This window comes from Sminthopsis crassicaudata, chromosome 1, assembly GCF_048593235.1.
Source record: "Sminthopsis crassicaudata isolate SCR6 chromosome 1, ASM4859323v1, whole genome shotgun sequence".
Lineage (NCBI taxonomy): Eukaryota > Metazoa > Chordata > Mammalia > Dasyuromorphia > Dasyuridae > Sminthopsis > Sminthopsis crassicaudata.
This window is the reverse complement of record NC_133617.1, coordinates 547,053,968-547,076,759: the sequence shown is the minus strand read 5'-3', so window position 1 is coordinate 547,076,759 and position 22,792 is coordinate 547,053,968. Positions and strand designations below refer to the sequence as shown.

General features: G+C 33.6%; 1 protein-coding gene and 1 long non-coding RNA gene across 6 annotated transcripts in view; one reads left to right on the top strand and one right to left on the bottom strand.

The window, feature by feature from the left end:
• The window catches only part of KCNN2 (potassium calcium-activated channel subfamily N member 2), a 213,430-nt gene that overhangs the window by 115,227 nt on the left and 75,411 nt on the right, over window positions 1-22,792 (top strand). The window lies entirely within an intron of this gene.
• Window positions 1,000-5,389, bottom strand: LOC141550889 (uncharacterized). Its single transcript, XR_012484694.1, has 2 exons — window positions 5,015-5,389; window positions 1,000-3,778 (listed from the first exon to the last, which is right to left on the bottom strand). It is a non-coding gene; the product is annotated as an uncharacterized LOC141550889 (long non-coding RNA).

Genomic DNA, 22,792 nt, shown 5'->3' with positions numbered 1-22,792 from the left:
GTATATTTCTCACTGCTAGGCATATACTTCAAAGAGATCAGTAACAAAAAAAAGAAAGACCCCACATACAATAAAATATTTTTGTTATAGCAAATAAATGGAAAGAATTTAGGTGTCTATCAATTGCTTTTGTGATAATAAAGAACTAGAAATAAAATAGATGCTGATTCCCCAATTATATCTTCAAGTATGGGTATACAATAGGATATAATGAAGGAACATGTGTATATATGTCTTTACTTAATTTTTTCAGTCTTTTGACTTTGTTTCTTTTGTTTGTTTGAGCCAATTAGGGATAAATGACTTGTCCAGTCACACAGCAGATACAAGGCCAGCACTAATCTATCCACTTTGACAGCTAACTTTATTAACTTTATTTTCACAACTTTTTATGTCTCATAGAGACATACATTTACTTCCACTGTGCTACTGGTTTGAACTTGGCAAGTTTCAGATCCAGATTTGGGTTTGTTTTTTCCTGCTCAAAAACTTCAATAAACTTCTGCTAGACTTAAATACTGAAAGTTTCTAAAGGTTCAGAATGTTTGAACTGAAAGTTCCCATTTGGTCTGGGATTCTTGCCCTTGTTATTCTACTTCAAGCTTCAGCTTGGACTTAATGTTCAAATTAAGTTGCTCTATTCCTACTGTCCAGTCTTGACTCATTTTCAGATACTGTATCCCACTTTCACTGGACATAGACCTCTCTCTCTGTCTCTTTAAGCTCACTGTGAATTTTTTCTTAATGTTAACTATCAGAATTCAGTCTGGTTTTAATTTCTTGATCTGAAAATTATCTGTTCATATTCTATGATTTTTCTATATCTTTCTATAAGAGATATAGTAAAGAAGTTTGTTGGGGGTTTTGCCACACCACTTGTTGCAGTCTCACTGGAAACCGAAAGTTTCTTACCGCGCGCTTCTAGCTTCCACCAGCCTTCGGACGTCTCCGGCCCGCTCCGGAGACAAGAGCGGGGAATAAGCAAACAGAGAGCCAACATGTAGCAGAGCTGTTCTTTATTGTCTGCTCCCCAAAATGTCTCCCCGAGCCGTTGCTGTTCCCTACTTTTATACAGAATCTTCTTGGACCCTCCCCATTCCTCCCTTCGTGGGCGGGGCCAGCTCCTTTAGCGATGCCTAGCCGTTTTTCTCCTTATATGGCCAGGCAACTCATAGTTCCACGCATCTATTGACATGTAGCTCTATTAGTCGACCGGGAACCACATCCTGGAGATGACTGACATTAGGGCGGCTCCCTTCCGCACAGGGGGATCAGTTCCAGGCCCATTACAATTCCCCCTTTTTGTTTAATACGAGGGTAGTGGTTCAAAATTCAAGATCTTTCTCTTATGGCTAACACAGCTCAGAGTGACAAAGGCGAAGACAAAGCACCAAGAATGACAGTATCAAAAATATATGACAAGCAGAGCACCAAGAGTGGTAATATCAAAAGGTAATATCAAAAGATCAAAAATATATGACAATAAACTCATTGACCAGCGGTCGGTTACAATTCCCCTTTTTTGTTTAAAGCATAGGACGCCTTCATTTCAATCAAAATTTTTTGAATTACAGCAAATACAACTCAGAATAACAAAGGGAGGATACAAAGCATCAATAATAACAGCAGGAAAGCAACAGCTCCTATAATTAGCCAATGCATGATAACATTGAAATTAACATTTTTCCACCAATTAATAAAAATCATGTTCTTTTCGTTCCCAATCATCTTCAAATGTTATAGTAGCATTTGCATAGCTAACAATATTTTATCTAAAGCGGCAAGTTCAGAAGTAGCATTTGTCATAAAAGTAGCATTTTTTAGAATTATTTCAAGATCATTATACAGAGAAGAATTAAATGGAATAGGAGTTACACATAAAGGATAATATTTATAGTGACATTGCATTCTCATATATCTCAACATCAATGCCTGTTGATATACAACAATTTGCATTACATCAGATAACTGTCAGATTCTATTTAACATTATCCAATCCAAACTTTCTTGATGCCTCCAAGCAGCATTGTTTTTTATCATAAATTGTTGTAGACTCACAGCTAAAAAAACTACCTCCTGATGTATTTTATATATTTGTATTTCCTCTATCACATTAAGAGCCAAATTAACCACTGATATAGCTGTATCAAAAGAACTGTCTTGTTTCATTCTAGTTAATTTTCTTATCATGTCTTTAGACAAAGAAGGATTTTTGCCAAAAAATTATATAAGGGTTTGGCACATACATCTGTGCAGGTGCGGGGTATGGGAGGGCCTCACTAGTTGACTCATTCCGTATCATTTGTATCTTGACAGTTCTTTATTAATTGTCTATGCCCAGGGAGAGAGCCACTCTTCTCTGGAGCATAAACATCTCTAGGAATGGCTAGTTCCTAGCATCTAGTGTCAAAAATATACAGAGTTCATGGAACGGTCAAGTTCCCATAATTTGGAAGCTGAGGCCTGTTATATTTGAGTGAGTTTATAATCCTAATATGAAATTTTAAATTTCTTATTCATTTGGCCTTAAGATCACGAAAATAATAAGAGGACTTAGCTAGTGGGATGAAATTAGAGTAAATTAATTTCATTTTCCAATACATATGACAATTACACATACATAATTACAAAAAGAACAATAATAATAATATGGGTATGGCTAAACTATTAAAATAAATGGTAGCACTACCTGATCTAAATAAGAAATCATACCAATGGTGGTTAGTATCCGATGTTACTAAATGAGAGGCCTCGATAAGTTGTCCTGCAGCTATAAGAGTCTGTATTCGATGTTCATTTAATGCGCGCTGATTAGACTCTAATAGTTTCTTTATAACTAAAGATCTGTTTAGGATATCCATATATATGAAGTAAAGCAAAGTAATTAGGTAAGATAAAAGGTAACACATGAAATTAACACATAACAGCCCATATCTTAACTTGACAATACACAATAGTTCCAGTACACCAAAAAGAAGTACACATAGCATTTTCAGGTCATTGTTTTTCCATGCTTCTAGTAAATTAAACATATAATCCCACATTGCAACAATCTCTGAGCATTTTCTTTTTGTATCTAGGTATACATATTTTGTAAAGAGCATTTGGTCCACTTAAATAATTTACTAATATTTCCAGTAAAACCCAAACTAGTAATAATACTATCATTAAAAATCTGTAGAAATTGGCCTTGATATTTTAATGTATTTTGGTGGAGTAGGATCGTCGTAGGCAACTATTGAGCATTTACAGTCAAAGCCTGAGAAACATCTTGTCCAGCACTGTGCAGTCTGCTGGCCAAGGTCTCAAGGTCTATTGAATTAACTATACCCAAACCAGTTCCAGCACCACCAAATAAAGTGTCATACCAGGTTCTTTTCTTTCTAACACAATTTGTCAGAGGAGGAAAAGTTACATTATTGGTACAAGTTTTAGGAACTCTTATGATTGATGGAGGATGTTTTGTAGGAGGGGGAGGTGTCAGTAATAGATATTTTATCTAATAGTGAGGTTTCAATACCGCTATCAAGATTTTATATGCACAGTTCATCAGTTGCTTTTCAATGTTTGTCTCAGCTTGTTCTCTGCATTCAGTCCTTTAATTCTGATATGCTGAGTCCACTCTCTTTCCTGTGTAGCACTGCTGTATCTGGATCTGGATCAGTCCTTTCCAGCTCAGGGTCAGCTTGTCCTCCTTCCATGTCCCAACCAGGACCCCGTCTCCAAGCTAGAACTCATGCACTGTTGAAATCCTGAGGGAGGAGTCTGAGCAATAAGCCTGTTTAGTTGTAAAGTTTTCAGATGTTACAGTAAAGACATAACATATTTCCTTAAAAAACAAATCCTTGGTTTCAAATATTGAATACAAGGAAGAATTTTGAATCCTTTTAAATCAGTTTGCTTTCTTCAACCAGAAACAGCTGCAGCTTCCTATTGCTGCTCTACCCCTGCAAAAATACATCCTGTCTCACAGTCACCTCTCCGTGACTACCTTTTCCAACAAGTTCCTTCTTTTCCCCACTGATTTCTTCTTGAAATCATTTGCTCCCACTAATAAATCCTTCTTAAATCACCTTTATTCTCCTGTCCCATGTCTCTGTTTCTCTCCTCCCAATGCCTACTTGCTCAAACTTTCTCCGACATACTTTAAACACTTCCAAACCAATAACTCTTCTGACTAGATGCTTCATTTAAACTATTTAAGATTCATAACCCATAATGATAACAAATTACCCAATGTTTCAGAAGCAAACCAAATAGTTTTTTGTTTTTTTTTTCTTCTGCCTGAGTGCTTCAAGGCCACTAGTAAAAAGCTTCCCAGGCGGTATTAAGCAGATAAGATTGTATTGCCGTTACTCCTCTCTAGCAGACTTTGAAAATCTGCTTTTCAGAGAAAACTTCCCCACCAATTTAAAATAGTCAAAGTTTTTTTTTCTTTTTACTTACAAATTGGTACAACAGGTTAAAAAGTTTAAAATCACAAACAATTTTTAAGACCAATACATTTTGAACCACTCTGAAAGAATTACTATTCTGAATGAATTTCAATTTCCACAATTCAGCCTGTTATTTTTCTAAGCCTGTAACACAGAGGCTGAATTCTTATCTCTTATGAGCTTGCTAACTTTTAACACAGAACAAAAAAATTCAAAGCAGACATACACAGACAGACACAGAGCTCTATTTTTTCTATCCAGGCTCTGCATGCTTTTAAGTTAAGATCCACTCCATTCTTTTTACAGAGTTTATGAGTTTATATAGCTGTGAAGCATATACTCCTGAATCTGTTGGCTCGATTTGGGCTTTAACTGCTTTCTGCCCCATACCTCATCTAACTGCGTCTAAGCAATTAGGCTGTTTGCTTCTTCTTGATTAAAAATCAAGGAGCGAGTCTTTCTACTTATCTTTCCTCGTTCCCGCGAGTACACTGCTCGGGTCCCTGTCCGGGTGCCATTTGTTGGGGGTTTTGCCACACCACTTGTTGCAGTCTCACTGGAAACCGAAAGTTTCTTACCGCGCGCTTCTAGCTTCCACCAGCCTTCGGACGTCTCCGGCCCCGCTCCGGAGACAAGAGCGGGGAATAAGCAAACAGAGAACCAACATGTAGCAGAGCTGTTCTTTATTGTCTGCTCCCCAAAATGTCTCCCCGAGCCGTTGCTGTTCCCTACTTTTATACAGAATCTTCTTGGACCCTCCCCAATTCCTCCCTTCGTGGGCGGGGCCAGCTCCTTTAGCAATGCCTAGCCGTTTTTCTCCTTATATGGCCAGCCAACTCATAGTTCCACGCATCTACTGACATGTAGCTCTATTAGTCGACCAGGAACCACATCCTGGAGATGACTGACATTAGGGCGGCTCCCTTCCGCACAGGGGGATCAGTTCCAGGCCCATTACAGAAGTTAGGCTGTATTTCCCAACTTCCCCAAAGTGAGGTAGCTATTAGTTGATTATAGTCATTTTGGAGCTCAGATTCCATATTTAAGTGAGTAGGTGTCACTCACTGGTTCTTATTTCAAGAACAGGAAAAGTAGCTCTCCAGATCTGAGTAGAGAACTGAATTGAGGTAAAATATCTACTCCAGTTCTACTTAACCTCAATCAAATTAGATGTCCCATATAGCTTTAAGTCAACTTAATTATCTGCTAAATTTTTGTATTTCCCATCCTAATAGAATAAATGTTATTCAAAGGAAGTATTTTTATTGCATCTTTGCATTCTTATCATACTATCTTGTACATATATAAGATATAGTAGGCATGTAATATAGATTTCTTGTATGATTTAAAGAAAATAATATTAAAGTCTTGCTCAATGAACCAAAAACTATGAAGGGCTTTGGGGTTCCTAAGTAATCATTTCTCCCCACTATGCCCTTCTAGCCCTTTTATGTAATTTTTCCTAGAGCAGATATCAGATACTGGGTTCTGAATTTCTTCAATTTAAATGATTCGGAAATGGTAGCTTCAGAGTATCTTATATGCATTTGATGATGACACAAAAAAAAAAAAGAAAAGAAAAGAAAAGAAAAAAAAACCTATGCTGAAATTTGTTTTTTATTATTTTTACAATAATAGCTTTTCATTTTTTAAAATAAAAGCAAATATAGTTTTCAACATTCACTCTTGCAAAATCTTGCATTCCAAAAAATTTTCCCTCCCTCTCCCCTGCTCTCCTCCCCTAGACAGTTAGTAATCCAATATAGGTTTAACATGTGCAATTCTATTAAATATATTTCCACATCTGTCATGATATATGAGAAATATCAGATCAAAAGAAAAAAAAAATCATGACCAAAAAACCCAAGCAAACAAACAACAAAAAGGTGAAAATACTGTGTTTTTTATACTCATTCAGTCTCCATAGTTCTCTCTCTGGATGCAGATAGTTCCTTCTGTCACAAATTGGAATTGCTTTGAATCACCTCATTGTTGAAAAGATCCAAGTCCATCACCGTTGATCACATAATCTTGTTGCTATGTGCAATGTTCTCTTGGTTCTACTTACTTCACTTATCATCAGTTCATGTAAGTCTTTCCAGGCCTTTCTGAAATCAACTTGCTTGTCATTTCTTATAGAACAATAATATTCCATTATATTCATATACCATAACTTATTCCCCAATTGATCCCACTCTGTTCAAGTTCATTACCACTACAAAAAGGACTGCTACATTCTTGCAAATGTGAGTTCTTTTCCCCTTTTTATGATCTCTCTAGGATACAGACTTAATAGGAACACTGGTGGATCAAAGAGTAAGCACAGTTTTATAGCTTTTTGGGCATAGTTTCAAATTGCTCTACAGAATGCTTGAATCAGATCACAACTCTACCAACAATGTAACAGTTTTCCCATATCTCTTCTATCATTATCTTTTCCTGTCATCTTAACCAATCTGAGAATTGTCTTAATTTGTATTTCTTTAATGAACAGTGATTTAGGGCATTTTTTTTTCATATGACTAGAAATGGTTTTAAGTTCTTGATCTGAAAATTGTCTGTTCATATTCTATGACAATTTATCATTTGGGGAATGGCTTATATTCTTATAAATTCAAGACATTTCTCTATATATTTTGGAAATGAGGCCTTTGTCAGAAACACTGGATATAAACGTTTTTCCCCAGTTTTCTGCTTCCTTTCTTATTTTGGCTGATTGGTTTTCTTTGTACAAAACCTTTTTAATTTAGTATAATCAAATTTATCCCTTTTGTGTTTCATAATATTTTCTAGTTCTTCTTTGGCCATAAATTCCTCTCTTCTCTATAGATCTGAGAGGTAGACTATTCCCTTGTTCTCTTAATTTCCTTATAGTATCACCCTTTGTGTTTAAATCATGAACCCATTTCTATCTTATCTTGGTCAAAGGTATGAGGTGTTGGTCAATGTCTAGTTTCTGTCATACTATTTTCTAGTTTTCTCAGCAATTTTTGTCAAATAGTGATTTCATATCCAAGAAGGTGGAGTCTTTGGGTTTATCAAACATTAGATTACTATAGTCATTGACCATTATACCTTGTAAACCTAATCTATTCCACTGATCCACTGCTCTATTTCTTAACCAGTACCAAATGGTTTTGATGACTGCTGGTTTATAATATAGTTTTAGGTCTAGTATAGGTAGGCCATCCTTCCTTTGCATTTTTCCCCCATTAATTTCCTTGAAATTCTTGACCTTTTGTTCTTCCAGATGAATTTTTTTATTATTTTTTCTAGCTCTATAAAGTAATTTCTTAGCAGTTTGATTGGCATGGCACTAAACAAATGGATTTATTTCTTTATATAATACCTATATTATATATATATATATATGTATGTATATATATATATATAATACCTAAATATTAATTTAGGTAGAATTGTAATTTTTATTAATTAGCTCAGCCTACCCATGAGCTTAATATTATTCTAGTTGTTTAGATCTAACTTTATGTGAAAAGTATTTTATAATTATGTTCATATAGTTCATTTTCAATTAATTTTGGTCTGTTTTTCCATGGCCCTTTATTGCATGTAATTTTCACTGCATCATTATCTGAAAAGGATGCATTTAATATTTCTGCCTTTCTGCATTTGATTGAGGTTATTATGCCCTAATACATGATCAGTTTTTGTGTAGGTGCTATATGCCACAAGGTATATTCCTTTCTCTTCCATTCAACTTTATCCAATGGTGTATCATACTTAACTTTTCTAAAATGCTATTCACCTCCTTAATTTCTTTCTTGTTTATTTTGTGGTTAGGTTTATCTAGTTCTGAAATTCAAAGGTTGAGATCCCCCATCAGTATAGCTTTGCTGTCTATTTCTTCTTGAAACTCACTTAACATCTCCTCTAGGAATTTGGATTCTATGTAACGTGATGTTTAAATATTTAATATTGATATTCCTTCATCATTTATGGTAACAAGATGTAGTTTCCTTCCTTATCCCATTTAATGATCTCTTTTTGCTTTTGCTTCATCTGAGATCAAGATTACTACCACTGTTTTTTAAAATTTTGCTCCAGCCTTTTACTTTACTCCTTATGTATTTCTCTGCTTTAAATGTTTTTCTTGTAAGCAACATGTTATAGTATTTTTACTTTTAATCCAGTCTGTTATCCACTTCTGTTTTATGGGAGAGTTCATCCTAATCACATTCAGTTAAGATTACTAATTCGGTATTTCCCACCATTCTATCTTCCCCAAGTTATAATTTTCCTCTCTCTTTCACTCTTTCTCTTCTCAATTGTGTTTTGCTTCTGACCATCACTTCCCTCAATCTGCCCTCCCTTTTTTTAAGGCCCCTCCTTATCCCTTTCCCCTTCTAGTTCTACCCTCCCTTCTACTTGTCTCTCCATTTCCTTTCCTCTTCTTTTTCCCTATAGGTGAGACAAATTTCTATACCAAATTAAGTACACATGTTATTCCCTTTTTCAGCCAAATATGAGGTTAAGTTTCAAACAATTTTATCTCTCTCTCTTCTTTCCCTGAATGGTAATAGGTCTTTTATGCTTCTTTATATGACATAATTTGCCCCATTTTACCTTCCCTTTCCTCTTCTCATAGTACAATTTCTCTTTCATCCCAATTTCTTTTTTATATCATCATATTAAAGTCAACTTATATCTACATCCTCTAAGTATATCCTTTCTTACTACCCTGGCAAAGGTACAGTTTTCAAGATTTACATATATCATCTTCCCCTATAAGGATGTAAGCATTTTAGCCTTTCAAAAACATAGGGTTTTTTTCTTCCCTTTTTACTTTTTTATGCTTCTTTTGAGGCTTGTATTTGAAGATCCAATTTTTTGTTCAGCTCTGGTCTTTTCATCAAAATGATTGAAAATCTCCTATTTCATTGGATGTCCATCTTTCCCCTGAAAGAAAATGTTTAGTTTTTCTGGGTAGTTGATTCATAGTTATATAGTCCAAACTCCATTGCCTTCCAGAATGTCATATTCCAGGCCCTTCATTCCTTTAAAGTGGAAGCTGCTAGGTCTAGGGTAATTCTGATTGTGATTCCTTGGTCATAGTAATTATTTTTTTCTAGATAGTTGAAGTATTTTCTCCTTGATATGATAATTTTAGAATTTAGCTATACTATTCCTTGGAGTTTTTATATTCAGGTCTGTTTTAGGAAATGATCAAAGGATTCTTTCAATGACTATTTTACCCTCTGGTTCTAGGATACCAGGGAAGTTTTCCTTGATGATTTCTTGAAAGATATTGTCCAGATATTTTTTTCATCCTGACTTTTGGGTAGTCCAATAATTCTTAGATTGTATCTCCTAGATCTATTTTCCAGATCAGATATTTTACATTTTTTTCTATTTTTTCCTTTGTAGGGGGTTGTTTGGTGTCTCATTGAATCATTCACTTACATTTGTCTAATTCTAATTTTTATTTAATTATTTTCTTCAGTTAGCTTTTTCACATCCTTTTGCATTTGACTGGTTGTATTTTTAAAGGAGTTGTTTTGTTCATTGGGTATTTTTTCATATTTCACCAATTCTATTTTTAAGGAGTTGTTTTCTTTTTCCATTTCATCTATTCCATTTTTAAAAAGTTGTTTTTTTTCAGTATTTTTTCCATTATGTCAAATTTATTTTTTAAACAACTGTTTTCTTTACTCCATTTCTGTTATGTTTTCCTGCAAAGCATTCATTTCTTTTCCCCATTTTCTTCTCTCTTTTAAAATCCTTTTTGAACTCTTCCAAAAAAACCTTTTGAGTTGGAGACTAGTTCATATCCCTCTCTGAGGTGTTTTTCCTTTGACTCTTTCACTTTCTAGTGATGCAAGACAATATTGTGGTATTTTAATTTCCTTTCCTTTGTATTTGACTGTCTTCTTTCATGCTTACTTGAAAATTCATTGTGTCCCAATGGACTTTATTTGTATTTTTGCATTTTTTCTGGGGGTGATTTATGGATTCTTTTGATTAGTACTTTGTTTTCTGTATTTAGAAATTCTGGGAAATTTTCATGCATTATTTCTTGCATTGTGATTTCAGGTATTTTAACATATGTTTGTCTTGAGTCACTATAATCCTTAAATTGTCTTTATGTGTTTCAGAGTTCAGTACATTTTGCTTATATAGAGTATATATTCCTTTCATTTTATTCGCTTTTCTTATTCTACATTGTCTTTTATTTCTGTTGATTTTTATTTGTATTTATTTGTTCTCTTTTGTTTCTTTAGTGGGATTTGCCACCATGAATTCAAATTTTTCTTTTCTGCCAATTATTTCAATTATGTGCAAACCATAAATCCCTAAACTCGTTTATTAGATCTGTTGATTTATCTGAAATCACTCAAGATCTGAAGTTTTTTTTTTCTTCCTGAAATCTTTGATGATTTTACTTCTCTCTCTCTCTCTCTCTTTCTCTTTTCTTATTCTCTCTCAATCTCTCTCTTCTTCTTCTTCTCTCTCTCTCTCTCAATCTCTCTCTTCTTCTCTCTCTCTCAATCTCTCTCTTTTCTTCTTCTCTCTCTCTCTCAATCTCTCTTCTTCTTCTTCTCTCTCTCTCTCAATCTCTCTCTTCTTCTTCTTCTTCTTCTTCTTCTTCTTCTTCTTCTTCTTCTTCTTCTTCTTCTCCTCCTCCTCCTCCTTCTCTCTCTCTCTCTCTCTCTCTCTCTCTCTCTCTCTCTCTCTCTCTCTCTCTCTCTCTCTCTCTCTCTCTTTCTCTCTCTTTTTACCTTATTGCTCATTTTTTGACTCATTCCCTTCTGTTTATTCCTCTAGGTGAGAGACTAAGGGTAGGATTGGGATAGGAGAAGGAGCATTAATCTCAAAGCATCTAGCCTCTTTCATCCTTGGGAAGTCCATGGTTCACCAACAGAAGTTTTTTCTCCAAGTGATTGTTGGGAGGAACAAAACTAGTGCTAGTTAGTTGATTATCTCTTTCCCTAAGGCTTGTTGTAGTCTCATCCCATTCCTTGTGTTTCTCAGTTTTCTAATCTAGTGGTAAAGAGCAATACTACCTAGCTATTATTTCAACGTAGGTGAATTTATGACTTGGAGTTTGAAGAAAAGACAGGGTATAGAGTTAAGTTCTATTAAAGCCAGATATATATCCTGCCCTATTCTCTCTTCTCCTGATTTTATACAGAGCTCTGTTGAAACATAAGAATGTTGCTACAGGCTTCAGAAAATTTCTGAAATTTTATGTAGTTTGGAGTTTGGCTTTCCTCAGTACTGGAAAGATAGTCAAGTCTTAGAAGGAGCCAGGGCAGTATTGCTTCTGTTGCAAGTCTGTGAGTAGGTTGTAGCCATGGTGAGTAGTGGGGGAGGCAGTGCTAAGTGAGCTGAAGTTAGTCATTAGTTCATGGAGTTTTGTTTAATATATATATATATATATATATATATATATTATATATCTTCTATATATATCTATTCTATATATATATCTATATATATATATATATATATATATATATCTTCTTTGGGTTCTTAGAGACAGATGAAATTGCTTTATCCCTAGCACATAATTTTTATTTTGGAGATGCTTGAGAGGTCATAAGGATAGAAGAAAATGACTAGGTCTTACGTAAGGTAATGTGACTCTGGTAACATGACTCAGAAGTCTCTTGGATTTCTAAAAAACAATCTTACTACGTTTGATTATTTCTGGGTTTTGTTTGTGAAATGTTCTATCAATCAACTTTTTTCTTTTTAACTTATATTCAACAGCTTTGAAGATAATAGTTTTATGGGGCAATACCCACTTCATTTTAATCTTTTTTTCATTTTTAAAAATTATTTCTTTATTTTTTGTCTAATTCTACTACAAAGTAACAATTGATGTTTTGATATGACATAAAAATCTATAAACTAATTTAGGTAACATAATGATTTTTAGTTATATTTATAAGACCCAATCTTGAAGAGTTACTGTTTCGCGAATTCTTTTTCTTTTCTGTTAAGATCATCTTGTGATTATGTTTATGTAAGCCTTAAATGTATCATCATAGGTAAAACTCCAGATATTTTATATAATTTGTAGTAGTTTTTGATTTGTTTACTTTTGTATCTCTTCTTGCTGGGTTCTTCTTATTTTCTCACAGAGATTAAAGGTTGTAGAGAAAGGACTTAAAATGATGGATAAAAATACAAGGTAGTCTATGCTAAATGCCACAAGTAAGTGGCATTAAGGGCTATGTGAACAGGAATTCAAAAGGCCAGATTCTGAGTATGAGTCAGATGAAGGTCTAAGATTATCTTTCACATTTTAACATGACAACTAAGGGATGTTATAATATTCAACAACTACTACTATTTAGTTTTCTTTTTCTGCTACAAGAATAATAAATGAAAAAAGCCTCATTATGTAATAGGAAAGCATTTAGAATTCTACACTTACCTTCTCAAAGGACATGGCCCAAACTAAAAGAAGGCAGACTTTTTAAAATTTTTTAAATTTATTTTATTTTTTAAAATAGGGAAAAAAAAGGAAAATAAAACAAAGCAAAACAGAACATTGTCATGAGCCCAGCAGAACATCAGGAAGGATTCAAAATATATAACAATAAATTACAGTTCAAGAAAGGATATATAATAGTAAAAGAAATATTTATGAGTGTCCATCTTTTCTTTACTTCCTTGTAAGTTATGCTTTTGTTTTCTACTGTGCACTTTTTTTACTTTGTTCTTTTCCCCCTCTTTTTTCCCCCATCTTTATCAATCAGGCTATAGTTAAGCACTGATATATTTATATTTATATGTACATAAATAAATATATAAACACATATACACACACATATATACATATACATTCACACTCACTCAGATTCCCATATATATGCATATTTATGTTCATACACAGAGCAACATGCATGCATATCTACATATATTCAGCTACACAAACAATTTATCCATATGCAAACATGCATTTAAAACAATATTAGTTTGGCTGGCATAAAATGTAGAGTTTTCTCTTTATTGAATCTTTAAGTTTGAACTTAAGATCACTGATTATTAGCTGTGCTTTTTTTCCCTAATCAATTTTACTCCTGATCCTTGTTACAGTGTGTGTGTGTATGTGTGTGATGTGTGTGAAATTGCCTATTTAACCCTTTTCTGATGTAAGTTTTCAGAACTATAAGTCCTCCTGCCCCCTATATCTATTCCTCCTCAGTACCTCATTTATATAACATAATTACTATTTTTACCCTTTTCTAATGTGGTTTGGCTTTTTAGAATCAGATCACACTCAACTCTGCCTAGATCTTTCTTTTGAACTATCCAATTGCTAAAGTCAATCTTAAACATATGGTGTACATTTCCATGTAAAAAATATAAACAATTTGTCCATGTTAAGGTCTTTGAAATTAATCTTTGATATTGGCTCTTATATGTCAAATTGTCTATTGAGTTCAGGTTTGGTTGAAAGAAAGTTCTGAAAACTTGAAAAATCATTGAATGTCCCTTTTTTTCCATTCAATATTATGGATAATTTTGTTTGATATGATATTTTTGGCCATAAGCCTAGTTCTTTAGATTGTCAGTATAAATGATTCCAAGACTTGTATCTTTTATTATGGCTATGATAAGTCCTATACAATTTTAATTGTAGCTCCTGCATATTTGAATTTTTTAATTGTTTCTTGAAAAATTTTCTCTTTGATCTGGGAGTTTTAAAACTTGACAATAATATCCCTATGTGTTTTCTACAAAAGATCTCTTTGAAGTGGTGATTGATGGATTTTTTTTTCTATTTTTATTTTCCCTTCATGTTCTATCATTCTTGAACAATTTTCTAGAATTGTTTCCTGCATTATTGTGTCAAGATTCTTTTTTTGGTCACAGATTCATTCTAGAAACAACATTTGCTATATTCTTTAGCAATAATCATTTTATCTATGACAAGGTGAAAAGGGACTAGTAGTTTCTCTTTAGCTGTACCAGTAATCTCAAAAGTTAGGGTCCTAATACTCAAGTAGGTCATGGTATGACACAAAAGTATGCATGATAAACCACTTGGAGAGTGATATGCCATACTTTCTCATGAGGTTTGAACTAGTACAGGTATACCACCCATACATGGATAATCATGCAATGTTGCTCCAGTCAGTTGAACAAATTCACTAGCCTCCCTTCTGTGCAGAATCTGGGCCTTTCAAAGTAGTTATAGTCTAACTATAACTTGAGAATCTGTGTTAGTACCTAGGTGCTATTGGGGAAATTCTCTGTATTCTCTATATATCTCTCTTCCCTCTAGATCTCTTTGTGACTGTAATAAGTACTCCTGGATTGTTTTTGATCTATGGGCTAGCTAATAGGGGTCCCACTTTCCTCTTCATTTTTAGTGGGAAAGAGTGAATTATATAAGCTGAAGATGTATGGATATGTATCACCAATTTTCCCTCTAAACACAGTCACTCAGTTTAGGTTATCTTCAACTTCTTATTTTCACCACACATATCCAATCAGTTGTCTTGAATTTTCTCTCTCCACAACTCTACATTTGGTCTTTTCACACTTACCACTTTAGGTCCTCATCATCAGGAATATATAAATAGCTACTGAACAGTTCTACTTGCCTCATTTCTCTCTTTTCTTCTATTCATCATCCACATAGCTGCTACAATGATTTTTCTAAACAGAAGTATTTTTCTAAATCTAAATAAACTCCAGCACTTCCTGATTGACTCTAAGATCAAATAATGTTTAATGTTAACTTCATCTTTTTAAATGTCAATTTTAATTGTTTTATAGTATACCTAATTAGTAAAGTAGTACATATATGGAATTTATAAGTACATATTTACATGGGGGATTCATATTCAAAGATATTTTATTAATAGGGATGTAAAATAGAAAATTTTGGACAGCAGTAATCTATACTACAATGCAGTTAGATGATAGACCCTCAGGGTCTTTCAAAATCTTGCATTTATGATTCTATGATTCTCAATAGTATCCATTTCCAAAGATTATAGTGTTACTCTTTTTATTGATAATAACCTGTATAATTAATAATTTGAAATATTATTTTATTAACATTTATTCATATTTTATTCCCCCAATTAAATGAAATAATGACTTATAACATATTTTTATAAAAAATTTGAGTAACAAATTCTATCTTTCCCTTTTTACCCCCTCCCTGAGACAGTAAGCAATGTATTATAGGTTGTACACAGGTAATCACATAAAACATGTCTCCATGTTAATCATTTTGTGGAAGAAAACTTGAACCAAAAGAAAAATAAATCAAATTCTTTATCTGGAAGTAGATAGATTTTTTTTCATCACAAGTCCTTTGAGATTGCCTTGGATCACTGAATTGCTGAGAATAGCTAAGTCATTCACAATTTTCATGGTACAGAATTGCTGTTACTATGTACAGTGTTTTCATTATACTTACTTCACTTATGAGTTCATGAAGGTTTTTCAGGTTTTTCTGAACCAATCCTGTTCATCATTTCTTATAGCACAATAATAGTCCATTATAACCATATGCCACAACTTGTTTAGCTGTTCCCCAATTGATAGGCATCTCCTTAGTTTCCAATTCTTTATCACCACAAAAGGAACTACTAGTACAAAGAGGGTTTTATTCCTTTTTAAAAAATCTTTTGGGGATATGTATTTAATAGTAGTATTATAGGTATGCACAAGATGTATTCAAAGGGTATGCACAATTTTATAGCTCTTTGAGCATAGTTCCATGTTGCTCTTGAGAATAGTTAGATCAATTCACAATTCTACCAACAATGAATTAGTACCCCAGTTTCCCCATATCCTTTGAAGTATTTATCATTTTTCTTTTCTGTCATATTAGCCAATCAAATAGGTGTGAGATGGAACCTCAGGCTTATTTTATTTTTTTTAAAATAATACCTTTTACTTTCAAAATATATTCAAAGATAGTTTTCAATATCTACCTTTGTAAAATTTTGTGTTTCAAAATTTTTTCCCTATCTTCCAATATATATTAGTAAGTAATCCAATATGTATTAGCCATGTATAATTCTATATATATTCTCATAATTATTATGCTGCACAAGAAAAATCAGATCAAAAAGGAAAATAAATTAGAAAACAAAAAGCAACAAACAATAACTAAAAAGGTGAAAATATTATGTTGTGATCCACATTCAGTCCCCATACATCTCTTTCTGGATGCAGGTGGCTCTCTCAGATCTATTGGAATTGACCTGAATCACTTCATTGTTGAAAAGAGTCAGATCCATCAGAATTGATCATCACATAATCTTTTTGTTGCTGTATACAATGTTCTTCTGTTCTACTCACTTTATTTAGCATTAGTTCAGGTAAGTTTCTCCAGGACTTTCTGAAATCATCCTGCTGATCATTTCTTATAGAACTCATTCCAGAACATATTCTATAGCATTCATATGCCATAACTTATCCAGCCATTCTCCAACTGATGGGTATCAACTCAGTTTCTTATTCCTTGCCTCTACAAAAAGAGCTGCTACAAATATTTTTGAACATGTGGATCCTTTTCCCTTTTTGTGATTTCTTTGGGATACAGGCCTAGTAGAGACACTGCTGGATCAAAGGATGCACATTTGGTAGCCCTTTGGGCATAATTCCATATTGCTCTCCAGAACAGTTGGATCAGTGCACACCTCCAACAACTATGTATTAGTGTCCCAGTTTTCCTATATACCCTCCAACATTTATCATTATCTTTTCCTGTCATCTTAGCTAATCTGAGGTTTATCTAGTAGTATCTCAGAGTTGCTCAGATTTGTTTTAATTTGCATTTCTCTGCTCAATACTTATTTCCAGTATTTATTTATATAACTAGAGATAGCATTTATTTCTTTATCTGAAAACTGTCCATGTCCTTTGACCATAGATCAATTAGAAAATGACTTGTGTTCCTACAAATTGACTTAGATCTCCATATATTTGAGAAATGAGGGCTTTAATTTACAAGAACTGATGCTGTGTGAAGTGAGCACAACCAGGAGAACATTGTACAAAATAACAGCAAGATTATGTGATGATGAATTGTGATGGACTTGGCTTTTTTCAGCAATATGTTGATCTGAGACAATTCCAATAGATTTGGGATAGAAAATGTGAACCTCATTCAGATAGAGAACTATAGAATGTGTATTGAAGCATAGTTTGCTTTTTTATTTGCTTTTTCTTTTCTCATGTTTTTTCCCTCTTTTGATCTGATCTTGTACAACATGACATATATGGATATATTCTTAAAAGAATTGCACACATTTAACCTATATCAGATTACTTGATGTCTTAGAGACAAGGGAGGAAGATAAAATTTGGACCACACGGTCTTGTTAAGGATGAATGTTGGAAACTATCTTTATATTACTTGGAAAAACAAAATACTATTGATTGAAAAGAGAAAAAAAAGAGTTTGCTATAAAAATTATTTCCCAGTTTTCTGCTTTCCTTTTAATTTTAATTTCATTGGTTTTGTTTGTACAAAGCTTTTTTTAATTTAATATAATCAAAATTATACATTTTACATTTCATAATGTTCTTTACATCTTCTTTGGTCCTAAATTCTTCCTTTCTCCATTTGGTAGATTTTCTATGCTCTTCTAGTTTCCTTATGGTATCACATTTTATATCTAAATCATGTGCCCATTTTGATCATATTTTGATATACAGTACAACATGTTAGCTGATATTTAGTTTCTGCCATATTGTTTTCCAGTTTTCCCATCAGTTTTTAATCAAATAGTGAATTTTTGTTCCAAAAATGTTGGATCTTTGGGTTTATAAAATATCAAATTGCTGTGATAATTTACTGCTGTGTCTTGTGTATCTAGGCTGTTCCACTGATCCACCATTTAATTTCTACCAGGTTTTTTTGATCTTTTAGAGTTTTTCTTGTTTGTTTTTTTTTTCTTGGATGTTTACTGCTTTATAATTCAGTTTGAGATCTGGTATGGCTAGGTCACTTTCCTTCACTTTTATTTTTAACTGATTCCCTTGATATTATTGACCATTTATTCTTCCAGGTGAATTTCATTACAAATTTTTTCTAAAGAAAAATATAGAAAATCTTTTTTGATAGTTTAATATAATTTGGAATAAATAGATTGATTTAGGATGAATTGGCATTTTAATTATATTATCCTAACTTACCCATTGGAAATGAATATTTTTCCTACTTGTTTACATCTGACTTAATTTATGTGAAAAATATTTTGTAATTGTGTTTATATAGACTCTGGATTTGTCTTGAATGGTAGGCTACTAAGTATTTCATGTTATATGCAGTTATTTTAGATGGAATTTCTCTTTTTCCCTGTAACTACTGGACTTTGTTGGTAATATATAGAAATGGCAGTGTTTTGTGTGGATTTAATTTTATATCCTACAACTTTACTAAAGTTATTAATTATTTTAAGTAATTTTTAGTGAATTATCTAGGATTCCCTAAGTATACTATCATATCATCTGCAAAGAGTGATAGTATTGTTTTCTCATTGCCTATTTTAATTCCTTCAATTTATTTTTCTTTTCTTATTATTATAACTAACATGTCTAGTACAATAATGAATAATGATGTTGATAATGGTCATCTTTTCCTCTCCCCGATCTTATTTGGTAAGAAAGGCTTCTAACTTCTTCCCATTACAGATGTTTCCTGATGGTTTTAGGTAGGTAGTATTTATCATTTTAAGGAAAGTTGCCATTTGTTCCTACATTCCCTAGCATTTTAATAGAAATGAGTACTGTATTATAGAACTGAATGCTGTATTTTTTCAAAGAATTTTTCTGCATCTATTGAGATAATTACATGGTGTTTTTGGCCTTATTATTTATATTGTCAACCATGCTGAAAGTTTTCCTAATTTTGAACCAGTCCTGCATTCATGGTATAAATCCTACCTGATCATAGTCTATGATCATCATGATAGAGTGCCATCATCCCTTGGATAGTGTTTTATTTAAAATTTATATATCAATATTCATTAAAGAAATTGTTTTCTAGTTTTCTTTCTCTATTTCTAGCTTTTCCTGGCTTAGGTATCAGCACCATAGTTATAGTTATATATAGAATTTGGTGTAACTTCACATAGTATTTCCAATGATTTATATAATTTGGGGATAAATCCTTTAAATATGGGGTAGAATTCACTTATGAATCTACCTAATCTCAGGTATCTTAGGGAGTTCATTGATGATTTGTTTAATTATTTTTTCTAAGAAGGGGCTAATCTCTTAATTTGGGCAAATTTATATTTTTTGTAAATATTTATCCATTTCACCTAGATTATCAGCTTAGTTGACAGTTAGGCAAAATAGTTCCAAATAATCCTAATAATTGCTTTCATTTCCTCTCTATTGGTAGGGAATTTACCCCTTTCATTTTTGATACTATAACTTTTGATTTTCTTTTAATTTTTAAAAATCAAATTAACCAATGAATTATAAATTTTATTTTTTCCAAAAACAAAAAAACTCAGCTTTTAGTTTTCTGTATTAGCTCAATGATTTACTTATTATTTTGTTTAAATTTCCAGTATGATGTCAATTAGAGATTTTTAATTTGTTCTTTTTCCAGTTTTCTTAGTTGCATGCCCAATTCATTGGTTCCCCCCCCCAATTTGATTGATGTAAACATTTAAAGATAAAAAATTTTCCATAAGTACTGTTCTGTCAGTATCCCATAAATTTTGGTATTTTGTCTCATTATCATCATTCTCTTTAATAAAATTGATGTTTTTATAATTTGTTCTTTGACCCTCTTATTCTTTAGGATCAGATTATTTAGTTTTCAGTGACTTTTACTATCTTTTATTGAATATAATTTTTATTGAACTATGAACTGATACTTTTGCTTTTTAAAAATTTAGTTGTGAAGTTTTTAATGCTTTAATACATGGTCAATTTTTGTGTAAGTGCCATGTACCACTAAGAAAAAATAGTACATTCCTTTGTATTCCCATTTAGTTTCTCCAAAAGTCTGTCATGTTGTGACTGTGTTAGTACCCTGGGTATCTTAGAATCAGCCAGTCAGGATAAGCAAAAGTCTATATTCTTGATCTTTTGGGGTCCCTGTCAGGGGATTAGATATAGGAGTCTCCACACCTCCTTTCTCTCTCTCCACTGCCAAAGAATGATCCTGCTTATCCTACTCCACCTCCTGATCTCTCTCAACCTTCTCTGTCCACACCCACAGAATAATTGAACATATGTTAATAGAGTATTGCCCAATTGGTAATTAGCCTCAAGTACTTGGTTATCTCAATTAAGTGCATCTGCTCAGTTCGAGCCCTTTACATATCCAGCTTTCTTTTGTTTTAGAACACAGGTGGTCATGCCATCCCTGACTTCTCAGGGAGGTGAGAACCCCAAAAAGGAAGCGATTACACCCTCCCTGACTTCTCACTAAAGGGAGGTGATCACACACCCCTTACTTCTCAGAAAGGGAGATGAAAGCACTAAAAAGGAGATAATCATGCCCTCCCTGACACCTCAGGAAGGGAGATGAAAAGCACCAAAGGGAAGTGGGGATTGCTAGCAGGTTTCTGGGCTGAAGGATCTTATTAGAGACAGGTATGCACAAACCCATCAGCATGGGAGGTATTACAAAAGCACATAGCAATAATGTACAGGCTATTAATGATGACTCTCCCCACAGTCAGTGCAGGCTCGATGTGATATAACAAACATGAATTGTACATGCAAGTAGTGATATAACAAACAATATAAATCAACATGGTCTTGTAAAAGATTTTCAGAAATCCTAGAAGAAGGGTATGTAAATATCAGTCACACATACACCTTCTTCAGCAGCCAAGAGATAGTCTAAAACCAATCTATTTATTGTCCATTGCTTCACATGTCAGGGAATCCAATGATCCCCACAAGTTTTTGAAGTTCTACAACAGTCTTTTTTATATGTTAGGGAATCCAATGATTCCTGCAGGTTTTGAAGTCCTACAACAGTCTTATCATGTCTCAGAGAATCCAATGATTCCTGAGGGCTTTCTAGTCCTACAACAATCATCATGTCTCAGAGAATCCAATGATTCTTGAGGGTTTTGAAGTTCAACAATTTTTGATGTCCATGAATCAAATGTCATAACTGCCAGGCTTTTTCAATGGTGGGCACAGTCAGCAAAGGGACCACCCGATGTTTCTTGGGTCTTCTCCTTCATTTCAAGGGTCTGCTCTGCCTCTCTCTGATAGACAAGGCAAATACGGCTTGTTGTCACCCATCTGATTCCTTCTCTATCTGTAGAGATACAAGCAAACCCTCTCCCCCAAGCAGTTAACCAATCTGGTCCCTTCCATTTACCACTTTCTGGGTCTCTCCACATCACCTGGCGATTATCTAAAGACAGTTGAGCTTCTCGCACTGGACTCTGCCCTTCTGGTGGGTTATAAAACCTGTCTGTCGGAGCCAGTGCATCTTTATCAAAGACTAAGAAGTTAATAGTATAAAGGGCTAGATTTAGAAGTTCTATAGGGTTACCTGTGGCTCCCCTTTCTTTTGTTTTTGGAGGAGCATCTTAATGTCTCTATTTCTCCTCTCTACTATTGCGTGTCCTTAAGGATTAAATGGTATGCCAGTGGTAAAAGCTTATACTGTGCACATAAGTTTGCAAAATGTTTAGAAGTATATGCAGGTCCATTGTCTGTTTTTATTGCTTGTGGCAACCCATAATTGTAAATGCTTGTAGAAGGAATTCAGTGACCACTCAGGTTGTCTCTTTTGCTGCTGGTATTGCAAAAGTGAATCCTGAAAAGGTGTATACCACAACATGGGTAAAAGACAGACGACCAAAAGATTTGTAATGAGTCACATCCATTTGCCAAATTCCATTAGGTCTCAAACCACAAGAGCTTTTCCCTGGAGAGAGTGTAGGAGCGTGGAAAGGAAGGCAAGCTGGACAAGCTTTTACTATGCTCCTAGCTTCTTCTCTTGTTATTCCAAAATGTAAATGTAAAGCTCAGGCAGCCTGATGATATTTAAAATGAGATTCTTGGACTTCTTGAAATAAAGGAGTATTGGCCAACATATTTAGAAGATTTCCAGAAGTCCTAGAAGAAGGATATGTAAACATCATTAAATTATCATCAAAAATAGGACCTGGAAGTCCACTATGAGAGTGGACATACAAGATATAAATCTTACCTGGATGCTTTCTCACTCGCTCTTGAAGTTCCTTAAAGAGCTGATAAATATTAGAGGCTACAAATTTTATTTGGGCTGTGGCAAGTCTTTGTACCACACCTACTGAATAGGCCGAATCAGATATCATATTTATGTGTCCCGGATAATAAGTAAGAGCTAGAATGATTGCATACAATTGCATACAGAAAAGGAGTTCTGACTACGTTCT